At 40.1% G+C, this 12,901-nt stretch overlaps 1 protein-coding gene across 1 annotated transcript in view; it reads left to right on the top strand.

Annotated features, from left to right (window-relative positions):
- Positions 1–9,428, top strand: part of UBE2G1 (ubiquitin conjugating enzyme E2 G1) — a 97,818-nt gene extending 88,390 nt beyond the window's left edge. The window contains exon 6 of the mRNA XM_068531064.1: positions 6,323–9,428. The gene's annotated coding sequence lies outside the window, so the exon portion shown is untranslated. The remainder of the gene's footprint in view (positions 1–6,322) is intronic.
- The last annotated feature ends 3,473 nt before the right edge of the window (positions 9,429–12,901 follow it).

The following is a 12,901-nucleotide window of genomic DNA, read 5'->3' as shown; positions in this document are numbered from 1 at the left end:
TCTCATGGTTTCCATAGGCCAGGGTTCCGTGTATGACTCGGTTGACTCTTCTGGCTCTGGGCTCCTTATAATGCTGCAGTCAAGGTGTTGGTTGGCACTGCAGCCATCTCAGGGCTCAGCTGTGGGTGGATCTGCTTCCAAGTTCAGTCAACTGGTTTTTGTCAGGTTTCTATTCCTTACAGGCCATTGACTGAGTCCTAAGTTTTTTGTCACATGGGCCTCTTCATAGGTCAACTCACAACTTGCTGGTTGGCTTCATCAGGGAATAAGTAAGATGATAAGAGAAGATAAGCTATGGGTGTAGTGGATGTTACTGTCTTCTGTCCAGAGGGAAATAATCATATCCCAGCCTGCTGGGAATGTTGCCTACTGATAACTCATAGCTGAGTTGCTTCCTAGGAGTTGCCCTTAGCTAAAAGAGATCACTTGCCCAAGTTAGTCCCTTTCTCCAGAGGCCACTTGCATCCAAGGACTAGTTGGTTTGGGTAAGGGATGGGTTGATACAAAGGCTTGGACTTTTTTCTCAATTTGGGAATTATCTGAAGGGCCATTCCAGTGTGGGATTGACTGAAGCCTTTATTTCAACTGCCCCCCTCAGTACATCTTCTTCTTCTGCTTAGACCTATTTCCCTCACTCTTGTTTTTGGAAGCACTTCCCAGTAAACGTTTTACAAATACCTGTCTGAGAATCTGTTTCGTAGATACCCTGACCCAGGATAGTAGGCATTGTGTAACCCAGCACAGTAAGATAGAAGATTTTCTGCCTTACCTCGTTGCATATGTGTACGCATGAATCTAGAGTCATTTCTCACAAATAGAAGTATATGTGGCTCCATATATGTGGCTTCTGTTCCTCCTAGGCGGCCATATTTTCTTCATGGCTTACTTGAGACCACATTTGGAGTATGTGATTATCACAATAGGACCACATCCTTGATGGGTTTCATATTCAGATCATTTAAGGATTAGCCTCCACATCTCACCCGTATCTCCTTAAAATTAGAGCTCCTTAAACGTTGAGGCTTTCTGATCTCTTGTGTTACAATAAGATTATGAAGAAAAGTGCAAACTCTACTCAACCTGCTTCAAGGATGCATCCATCTCACTCCCACTAATACAGGTGATCTATAGTGATCTTGTTGACTGAGGTAAGGAGGAGACTAAGCTATCTCCAGTAAATTTTAAAACATAAGACAGATATGAAAAACAAAACTATCAGAACAAAATACAGGAGAATATCAAGGTAGAGAAGGATTTATTAGGCACCAGTAACACCCATAAAAGGAAAAAATTTGATAAATTTGGTTGTATCAAAACCAAAAACTTAAATATTATGACAAGATAAAGTTAACAAAAATAAGTGGCAAACTGGGAAAAATTTTCTGTAAATCTAATATTCAGGATTTCTATCTAGAATCTACAAACTTTTGCAAAGCAATAAGAAAAATATCAGCACAAAGGAAAATGATATGAATAGATAATAAATAGAAGCAAAAAGAAAGATGATTGTTGTTATGCATGCAAAAATTAATTCAGCTGTATTTGTAAGCAGAAATACAAAGCTACAGGGGATGACATCAAATCCATCAGGTTGTCAAAAATCAAAATGTCCAAGAAACCCAAGTGTTGGTGAGGATTTCGGGAAATGGTGTACCTGAAATATTGGCATAAGTGAAGTTGTTCTGTCAACATTGGAGAGCAATTTGGTAATAGCTAGTCAATTTGAAAACACATATCCTGCGATTTAGGTGTATAGGTTAGAGAAACTCTAGCACATGTGTACAGAGAGACATGATGCAAGGATATTGCTTGCAGTATTGTGTGTAATTTTTAAAAGGCCTATTAGAATTGATCAGTTACTATTAATATCAGTTACAATATTCTATCGTATCAGCTAAAATACCTAATGTAGACTTAGTTATATATAATCACATGGTTTAATCTCAACACAATCTTGAGTAGGAAAAGCAATTTTCAAAAAAAAAGTATGATATTTATGTAAATTATAAAGTAAAACCGGGGACTTCCCCGGTGGGCCAGTGGTTGAGAATCCGCCTGCCAATGCAGGAGACACGGGTTCGAGCCCTGGTCTAGGAGGATCCCACATGCCGCGGAGCAACTAGGCCCATGGGCCACAACTACTGAGCCTGTGCTCTAGAGCCCGCGAGCCACAACTAGAGAAAGTGCAGCAATGAAGACCCAACGGGAAAAAAAAAAAAGTAAAACCGACTATATTTTATTCTATCATAGTAATCTGATAGAATAAAAGTTTTTTTAAAAAGAAAGGACTAGAAGAAATATGGAAAATTCTTAAAATTTGTAGTACTACTTAACTTTAGGGAGGAAGAGAGGGACCTGGGAAACAAAGGGGCTTTGCCTTGTTTTTTTTTTTGTTGTTTTTTTAAAATTTATTTATTTATTTATTTATGGCTGTGTTGAGTCTTCGTTTCTGTGCGAGGGCTTTCTCTAGTTGTGGCAAGCTGGGGCCACTCTTCATCGCGGTGCGCGGGCCTCTCACTATCGCGGCCTCTCTTGTTGCGGAGCACAGGCTCCAGACGCGCAGGCTCAGTAATTGTGGCTCACGGGCCAGTTGCTCCACGGCATGTGGGATCTTCCCAGACCAGGGCTCGAACCCGTGTCCCTTGCATTGGCAGGCAGATTCTCAACCACTGCGCCACCAGGGAAGCCCGCCTTGTTTTTTTTTTTTAAACTGTCAATCTTCCAGCACATTTGGCTCACCTTCTTCCCTCTCCACAGAAAACTAAAGTAATAAGGAAACCAGGGGCTGCCTGTTTGCCACATCCAAAGGCTTAATTTTAGTTTAGTGGGGTTTTTTTGGCCGCACCATGAGGCGTGTGTGATCTTAGTTTGCCCGACCAGGGATCGAACCTGTGCCCCCTGCAGTGGAAGTGGGGAGTGTTAACCACTGGATTGCCAGGGAAGTCCCTTAGTTTTGATTTTTAATCTCTGTAGCAATTGAATTGAATTGACTATTGATGTCCCTTCTAGAAACATCTTCTCTAACCCATAAATATCATGGCTCTGTTTTGGTTCCCTCTGAATCTGACTGCTACCTTTATAGTTGCAGCTATATATAAGGAAAAGTAAATCTCTTTCCCATCTCAGCTCCCCAGTTCTGCTATCAGAAGTAAACACTGTTTAATCTTTCAGAAATCTTACTCTCCCCCAACACACATGTACACACAAGTGTGATTTTGTGTGTCTGTGTTTATAACAAATGTATACATAGCATACACTCTGTACTTTCAACATTGTCTTGATATTTTACTAGCTCAGTAATATATATCTGCTTCCCTTTTAACATTTGCGTGTTATTAAGGATTAAGATTTATATCTTGAAATGAGAGGTAACACCAAGAACAGCTGACCCTGAGCTCATTTCATTTCTTGTTAATGAATATTTACAAAGGCACTGTTTTCTTGGGAAAGAAGGGGCTCTGTAGGAGTGCCATAGACATTATCCAGGCCATTAGAGAGCTGTTCACCTAGCCAGTTAGATCAGGCATAAAAAAAGGTTAAACCACACGCAGAGCTCTAGTGGGAGTAGAAGCACGGTGCGGCTTTGAGAAAGTATGACTGGTACTGAATGGTTAGGACGGAGGTTAGACGTAGGGCTGCGAGTGAGATTAGAAGTCTCTAGAGTAGAGATGACCATTCATTTGGTATAGAGAGCAGTACATACTAGGGCCAAAGACAGCATCTTGCACAATTTCCACATTTAGGGGACAGAAACATGTGGGCTGCTTGGTCACAAGGAGGAGAGCTAGGAGAGTGAGGTATTACCGACCTCAGAAAGGAAGTGTGTGGATGGTCACCAGTGCATGACATAAGGAAAAGAAAAAGAATAGTTCAGTTTGGGGGAAAAACGGATGGATTGGTGATAGGGGGAGAGTTGTTGTTTAGTAAGTAGTATATTTGGTGGCAGTGTAGAATGAATTGGAACTTTTGGAATCATCTGTGTGAAAGATAATGGGGAAAACTTCCTTGATACTAAGCTATTTAACTCATGGACTGCTTTCACTTAAGAATGGTTGAGCTTATTGGGACACTTACCCTTGAATGACGAATTACTTTCAATATTGTCTTTAACATCAAAAAGTGTTAAAAAAAAAAGTGTTTTTTTTTTTTTTGAAATCACGCTTGTCTTTTTATTTTTTTAGGCCTTTTAAAAAGATTAAATTGTGTAGCCACATGGAAAACTAATGATTTGATTCTAGTTTTTGAAATAAATGGAACAAGACACTTTCCAACTAAACCATCTCCGGATTTGTAGGTTAGAAATCAAGAATAATGAAGTGTAAGTTTGAGGCAAAAAATAGACACTTAAGTTATTTTGTAAAGACATACAGTTGATATAATTTCCATTAATATAAAGATGGTGTGATTTTTTAACAACGTCACACAACAGAAGATTTATTTTAAACCAGAAATGGGATATGCTTACAAATTGTAAATGACTGTTTTAGGTCAGCACCGTTTATTTGAGTGTTATGCAGGTAATTCAGTTTCACATTTCTCTTTCTAGAGAAAAGAACAACAAACTTGCTTTTTCTGTACCAAGGCCTTTTTTCTGTTTAGAATATATTTTATTTAAAGGGTGGGGGGGAGTAGATTTTTCTTTTCCTGCTGAAGAAGCTAAAGCTATTTAAAGCTGGGTCCTAACTACTAAAAGGCTCCAATACCTGATTTTAGGTCGTTAATGACTTTCTACAGTCAGCCCTCTCTGGAGTATTTTTCTTTAAAACCTCACATGGAAACAGTTTAAATGGTTCTTTTGTGGCCCTGAAATTTCTTGTTCATATCATAAGGGAATGATTACTGAATGCCCAAGCTCTATACCCAGTTCTTTTTCAGCCCTGAGAGGTTAATTGGGCAGGGGTAAATTTGGGTGTGATATGTAGTCTTTGGAAAAACATTTAAGTAACATAACCTAAAAGTTACAGTCCTATTCATAATGATTTCTCTTGAGTATCAGTCTGTGTCTTTAGATTTTCTAATAAAACGTGTGCACATATGTGTATCTGTGTGCAAACGATAGAACCTGATTGCTGGTGAAGGTGGTATATTCATATTTGGTGGATTCAGTGCTTTGCTGGGGACGATTTACATTGATTGGTATGAGCCCTTTGGAGAGAAATTTAGCAGTCATTCTACTTCTCAGGAGCTGTCTTAGGGAGGCAGTCTAAATTCGGGAAATAGGCACATGTTCGGCCATAGATAAGCCCACAGCTTTCTTCCTGCCCACATCAGAGCTCTGGTATGGTTGAATTCGGGTGATTGTAATATTGATAAATTCATTTGGGGATTTAGAAGACACACTGAACTTTTCACACGTCTGGTGTGAGTTAAATATTTGCCATGGCTCTAAGTACATTGGGCTTCATTGTTAGGAGTTTAAAATTATATCCCTTGGATTCCCAGTCGTCTTCTATTAGACTTCTTTGTGACCAGCATTGGCTTGGCAGGTGATTCAGACTTCTGTGTTTCTGGAGGACTTGATCCGATGTAATAGTAATAGGTATTCTCCTCCCCTGCCCCCTTCTATTGCTCCCCCTACATACTCAAAGGACACGTTCATATAATAAAAGCTCTGAAAAGTCCAATCATTTAATTCGACTTTTTTTTTTTTTTAATTGAAACTAGTGTTTTCCTAACCTTTTGAACAGGAAACTCTGCCACTTATTAATTAGCTCTGTGACCTTGTCTCTCTTTTCTCTGTAAAATGGGGGAAACCCTTTCATATGGTGATTATGAGCATTACATGAGATAAGTTTGTATAACACTTTGTATACTGCTTGGCACATAATAAGCACTCGATAAGGTGGTAGTTGTTTTTATTTAGCTGTGGTTCTTCTAGTCTAATTGAACACATGAGATCAGCAGATACAAAACAATAGGAAACTCTAATTGGGAGAGAAGGTCAGTTGTCGGAGGCTTCGTGGATAAAATAGGTTTGGACTGAACCTAGAGAAATCTAAGTTAAGGCTTAGTAATAGAACTTTCTTCACTGATGGAAATAATCTATATTTGCAGTGTCCAACATGGTAGTCAGTGGGCATACTGAGCACTCGATATGTGGGTAGTGTGACTGAGGAACTAAATTTAAAATTTTATTAACAATTACTTGAATTTAAAATGAAATGGTTGTATGTGGCTATCATATTGGAAAAGCACAAAAGTGAGCTTAAAGTGAAATGAAAAATTTGTTTCCCAAGAAATGGAATACAAATAAAAATTTCTAATCAATTAATTCTTTTGTAATTTATAATATCATTATATAATGCTGTTTGCTTTCTTGTAGGTCTCCAATTGAGAAACATGGCACTGTTTTTCCTGCACTCTACCCACCTATTGCTGGACTTCTGTTGTAACAAGTTGGCAAACACTGGCTGGAACTGGGCTGCAATAAAACATGCCAGTATCAATGCTGACAAGAGCCTAACAAGTGCCAACTTACAGATGATTACGCATTTTGAATTCTAATGAACTGTTTTAACCTTCAGGAAGAATTGTAAAGACCTGTACATAGCACAACATGATCCGGATAATATATATACTGTTCATGTACATCCACAAACACACCTTGTACCAAATAATGCTTTCTTGTAGTAGAATAAGAATCGTGTAAATTCTAAAAGATTTTAGCAGGTTTTCTTTCCCTATTCATTGTTTCTTATCAGTTTTAAAAGACTCCTTAAAGCATGTCAGATAAAAAGCAATTAGGATTAAAAGTTTCCATTTAATTTCCTTTAAACCATTGAGGCTTCATTAAACTCTTTTCACTTACTAAACTTTGTATCTTCTTTGTTTGGACACACTCCCCTTTGCTTTTATCTCTTCTGTCTGCCAGGAAGTTTTCAAATCATTTAGTTCAAATACTGAAACACTCAATAAGCAACTACTTGATTTTTAATGATGACTTCAGAGGAATGGTCATCACTAGGTGCTTCACCCCTTTTGTATTATATTTGCACCCATCTCTTGGATTGGATATAGCAATAACATTTTTTCATTGTTGAGAGCTCTTGAATTCAGTCATTTTCCCCAAGAACTAAAAAGAGTTGGTTCTGAATTCAATTCAGATTTAAAATTATTGAAATTTACCCCAAACAATACAAAATTCTGATTTGGTTTTATTTTTGCCCTCAGTTACCTAATGTGAAGGTTGGAGGAATAAAGCATGCACAGCTGCAGGCTTTCTACTTAACTTCTGGGTTTGCTATCAAAAATGCTGTTTACCCACACACCCTTCTCCTTAGCCCTTCATATTTCTTTGCCTCTATTCTCTATACTGCAGATTTTTCTCACCTACTGTACAAAGAAATTGCGATGTATATTTTCATGTAATTTGATTTTGGAATTCTGTCACCTTATGTAGTGAGTTCTTCCAAAATATAATTTTTTTCCAATAATTGTCAAGTTGTTGGCTTTTATTGTATTGAATGAAGGTTATAATAGAGTGCCAGAGAAGTGCAGTTTAGAAAAATCTCAGGTTGTTTCCTTATGCAAACAAATTTAATACTTGAAAATCACATGGCCATGGCAGTATATGTATTGGGTTCTGTATAGATTCTTATGTGAATCTCAAAGCATTACAGGGATGGAAAGGCTTTGCTATTTGACATATACAGATTTTGCCACTGACATAGTGCACTTGGATTTTTATTACTGTTTGAGCATAAGTATATTTCATATCATAAGTTTTCGAAAATAATTTCAGGAAATGTAAAATGAGCATGTGCAGTGTTAAAGGTGGGCCCAGGTTCCTCTGTGTTTGAGGCTGGGACTGGGAGGTAGTCTTTGGCATATAAGGGATAGAACTTGAGACAGTACCCGATGGGACATGGTGTTTAATTGTGAGAATCAGTGAGAATTGGTGCATCTCTGCTCTGTGGGGTTTGGAGAAATGCTTTGGCAGAAGAGTGAAAGGATTCCTGCAAGGAGCCCGTCCTTTACGAACTTTGCATGTCTTTTTTAAAGCAGAAGTAAAATAATTGAGGATGTAGTCACAGTAGAGAGTGATTTTTCTAAATCTCAGTCTCTTCTTCACTCTGAAGCATTAAAAAAGCCCATAAATGTGTAATGGCTGAATGTGAAATTGTTTGATTCATTGCAGCCCAATTTTCTTCAAGAACTTGGCGTGTGACTTTACTTTTTCAAAGACTCTGTAAACATTGTTGCCCCAAAGTGCCAGTACTGCATGCCTACCTGGGACTTTGAATGCGATCCCTTTTTATTCTTAAATCAGAAATTGTTCACATGGTGCTTGCTTGTGGCAAGATGGAGTCTGAATTTTGCTCTCCTATTGCTGTAATTCTGCTAGCAATCTCTTGAGTTAAAACCTGGGATTTGACTCTTCAGAGAGGAGCAAATGACCTAGTAACTCAGGGACAACTATTCTTGAACTTTAAGTGCCACATTAATGCAGTTACTTTGGTGGAACCATGTGTTCTTTAGGGCTAGATCTTGGGGAGTAGAAGGAGAGCCAGGAATGAGTGCAGGTCTCATGACACCCCTTTCCATCTGGTGCCCTGAGCGTGCTACATATGGAAACACAGGCCTCGAGAGATGTTTTGGCTTCTTTTCCTCTGTCAGAGGTGTCATCTGTGCCTTTCCCAGTGTTCATCTGACTGTGAATCTAAATGCCTCTACATTTGATGTTAAACCACACTCAGGTGACACTGATCCAGGTGGCTTTTGTCCCAGCAGTGCCTCATCATTAGTGTGAGTCTTGTCTGCTTTAGGAAAAGGATTTTTCTCCCTGACCTCGTGCCAACTATCAACAACACCTGCATAGTCTTATGGATTGTAGAACCGCTGCCTGTTTCCTAAATTTATTCCAAGTTCTTGTAAAGGCTTATCGATTTCAGTCTATGCTTATAATGGGATGGATGATCTCAGTGGCTTTCTGGCCTCTTGTGAGTTTAAAATCCAAATGAGGTTGGTTTTCTGGTCATTACAAGGTAATATTTTTGTGAGGTTATTCCACTAGTTCTGTGATTACTTGGGTGTCATAGTGTCTTTAATGGCCTTCATTCTTGGTTGTGAAATTTTATTTTATATGCTCATTCACCCTGTACAAATCTGCCCGTTTGGGGTTGTGGTGCCTGTGTATTTGCCTGTCTGGTCCCCAGTTGGTGGAATTACCTTTTGTGTACTGCCACTTCTCAGCATCTTTGAAATTTGACATAATGTTGCTTCATTCCAGTTTTTTTTGTTTGTTTGTTTGTTTGTTTTTTTAGTTCTGTAATTTGTTGATTGTATTTAACTATGTGAGTTCTGTTGTGATGTTTACTGTATTGTAAAGCACCTCGATCATGTGATGGGTGCTCTATAAATCAATAAATGATGACTTAGAGGCTGTATCATGAGCTATTTTGGTTTCAGGATGCAGGTCTCCAAAGCAAGTTATGGGATTCTTTCTATATAAACAGCACATGATAGCAAAGGGTCCACAGGGGAATCTAGATAAAAAAATTTTTAAACCTTATTTAAAGAAGGAACCAGAGGGTAGGAAGTTCACTTGACTTCCAACCTGATATAATGGTCTTAAAATTTCCAGTACGCGGCCAACCACCATTCTTAATCAGAATTTCGTGCATGCTGATTTAGAACCTTATATAAAATAAAATGAGCACATGTTAGAGCATTATTTGGGATTTTGTCTTTGGCCTAGACTAGTTCTACCATGAAGATAAGCGAAAAGGTGAAGAACCCAGTCTCAAAGGTCAACTGGAAGAGAACACAGGCACCATCTCAATCACCACCTTCCCTCCTCTAAACAGATGGGCAAACTTGGCCCAAATACCTGCCCAGTACCACTCAGTAAGTTAGTGGCAAATGCAGCAAGAACTGAGTACTTTTTTCCCATTTTTTCCCCCTTAATTTTAACAAATTTTTTCCTTTTTCTGGAGGACTGCAAACCACAACAGGATTCAGGATGTGAATATTCAGCTTTTCACCCTGCATCTTTATATATAGTTTATATGGATTTACAGTGTTAAGTGTTGAAAGCTTGTCTGTCTTGATAGAAGTTGCCAGTGGTTTTAAGGCCTCTTCCTTAACAAACTCTGAGAAAAGAACATGGAGCCTGATTTCTTAATCACAAAGAAGAAAATCTTCCTTGAGAGCAGTTTGGGGAAAATGGGGGCTCATTTTTCAGGGTTTAATTTTTCTGAAAAATATATTTGAAATAAAACTATTATAGAAAGGTCTAGATGATGTCCCTAAACTTTAAATATCAGTTTTAAGCATAATCATCTACTCGGGGTATATAGCAAAAAAGTTTTATTCCCATGCTGTCCAATGCAGATGAACGGCTTTTGACTTTGCCTACTGTGTGCAAGGCCCTAGGCTTTGAGGAAGGATCAGTTGATTTTCTCCCTCCCTCTCATAAAGATAGAGTTGGTAACACCTCACCAAATTAAAATTGTTCATTTTCTGGAGGACTGCAAACCCTAGCGGGATTCAGGTATCTTTGGTTGCTCAGTTTCAGATGGTGTAACTTGGCTGCCTAGGTAGGACTAGGCTTGTCTCTTGGAGTCTGCACACCCCATTGGGCTGCAGTGAAGGAGAAGGGGAAGGCTTTCAAAAAAGGCAGCCAGACACATCTTAGACATAGCTGCACAGAAAGTCATAGATAAGGTATTTGGTTTTCCCTTACCAGCAGTCTCCATTAGGAACAAGTGCAGTATAATAGTACTGTGTGTGTTAGCACTGTGACCTCTCCTTTAACCCTCATGAGCACCAGCAATCAAGTTCCTATTTATTGAGCCTCCACTTTGTGGCAGGCTCGTGCTAGATGTGTTTCGTAAAGGATCTAGTCAAATTCTTACAAGGATCCTCATTCAGAAACAGATTCAGATTAATTTGTCAAGACTGTACAGCAAGTAGGTTTCATGGCCGGGATTCAGTTTCATGACCTCCCTTACATACTGCGTGCCATTACTTCTTACCTCCGGGATATTTTTTCCCAGGTCACGTAGAGACTGAGGCGTTTTGAGGCTTGTACTTGAACCCAGTTCATTGGACTACCAGTCTAGTGATTCCCTCCCTATCCCCTTCTACCATGATATGACACTACCTCCCCAGAAAGAGTCTGTTCCCCTAAGCTCTTAAGGCAGGCAGCATTTTTCCCTTCTAAATCAGACAACAAAACATGAATTAGGTCTAAAATGAACCATGTTTCAGTGCTCAGATTTCTCAGGTCATATCTAATATTGTAGCTCCGTCCAACCCTGTTGGGTATTGTAATTCACTGAGTACTGTAGATGCTTTATTTTACAGGGTGTATTAAGAAGTCCTATAGCTCAGGGGTTTCAAGCCAGTAAGAGTCTACTCAGAAGACAAGGGCCCAGAGATAGGGTTATATTACAGACATCGTTAAGAAGAGTGCTCTCACCTCTACTAGAGGGCTTCTTGAAGGTAGTTCGTGACGAGGAGGTAGTGAAGCCCATGAGTTGATTAAATCCCTTAAGATGAGTTCTTGTTTGACTGTGGGCATCTAGGCCAAGCAAACTGAAAGGGCACAGATTTGTTTATTGCTACATGTGTGCTGCTCTAAGGGAGAGGGTCCCTGGTTTTCATCAGATTCTCCAAGGTCATGATCCCCCAGTTATTAAGAACCATGGATTCTAGTCCAACTCCCTCTTGAAACTGATGGAGAATCTGAGATGGCAGCATAGATTGTGCAGGGACTTGACCATGATCAACACAACAGATCAGTTGCAGAGCCAAATCTGAACCCAGTTCCCCTGACTCCCGGTATAGCTCACAGCAACAGCTCATCAAACATTTTGAGGGCTTCCCTGGTGGCGCAGAGGTTAAGAACCCGCCTGCCAATGCAGGGGCCACGGGTTTGAGCCCTGGTCCGGGAAGATCCCACATGTCATGGAGCAACTAAGCCCGTGCGCTACAACTACTGAGCCTGCGCTCTGGAGCCTGCGAGCCACAACTACTGAAGCCTGTGCGCCTAGAGCCCGTGCTCCGCAACAAGAGAAGCCACCGCAATGAGAAGCCCGGGCACCGCAACAAAGAGTAGCCCCTGCTCACCGCAACTAGAGAAAGACCGCGCACAGCAACGAAGACCCAATAGACCCAATGCAACTAAAAATAAATAATTAATTTAAAAAGAATGTATTAAAAAAATTTTGAGCACCTGCTGTATGCCAGACACTAGGATGGTGCTGGTGAAGAGGCAAAGATAAGTCATATGATGTAAAACCAGGCATCAGCTATGACAGGACTTCTTCATCACATTTATGTTATGACCCAGGAAATATCTGTAGGGCACTCTGAGATAAACAGATGAGGCTGCCTGTGGCCAGAGGAGACTGTCTTGCCTGGCTACCCTAGTGGCCCCAAGGGCTCACCATTTAGCACACCTATAAACCATTCTTGACAGACAGGGAAGCTTTGAGCTACGACACCTCCATTGAGCCTGGCAAGTGCTCTGCTGCCCTCTAAGCTCTGCTTGCTCGATGCAGCTGCGCTACGCACCTCCCTGCCCACACCTCCTCCACATCTTTAGTCTCTTGCCACAACTGGAACGCTATTTCCCTGAGCACACCACCGTTCTTACACATTTCAATACCCTCTCCCCTTTCATCTCCCAGGTGTCCCTCCCCCAGAATTCCTCCTCCTTCCTCAACATTTTAACCCCATGATTATGTTTACCATGATCTAAACTCCAAATTCCTTCTCCACTCCACCTCACTACCCACTAAATGGTTAACCTTGGCAGCACCTAAAATTTCTCCACCTTCAAACCCTCCCCCTTTTCTGTTCTGACACCCTCATCCTGTTCTCAGATCCTTCCTTCAACCTGTCATCTCTTATTCTTGGCTCTTCTCCAGGGCCACCACTTCCCCCCGCAGTCCTT

Source organism: Eschrichtius robustus, chromosome 20 (genome assembly GCF_028021215.1).
Source record: "Eschrichtius robustus isolate mEscRob2 chromosome 20, mEscRob2.pri, whole genome shotgun sequence".
Classification (NCBI taxonomy): domain Eukaryota; kingdom Metazoa; phylum Chordata; class Mammalia; order Artiodactyla; family Eschrichtiidae; genus Eschrichtius; species Eschrichtius robustus.
Note: the sequence above shows the minus strand (reverse complement) of the source record. Positions and strands in the feature narration are given on the sequence as shown.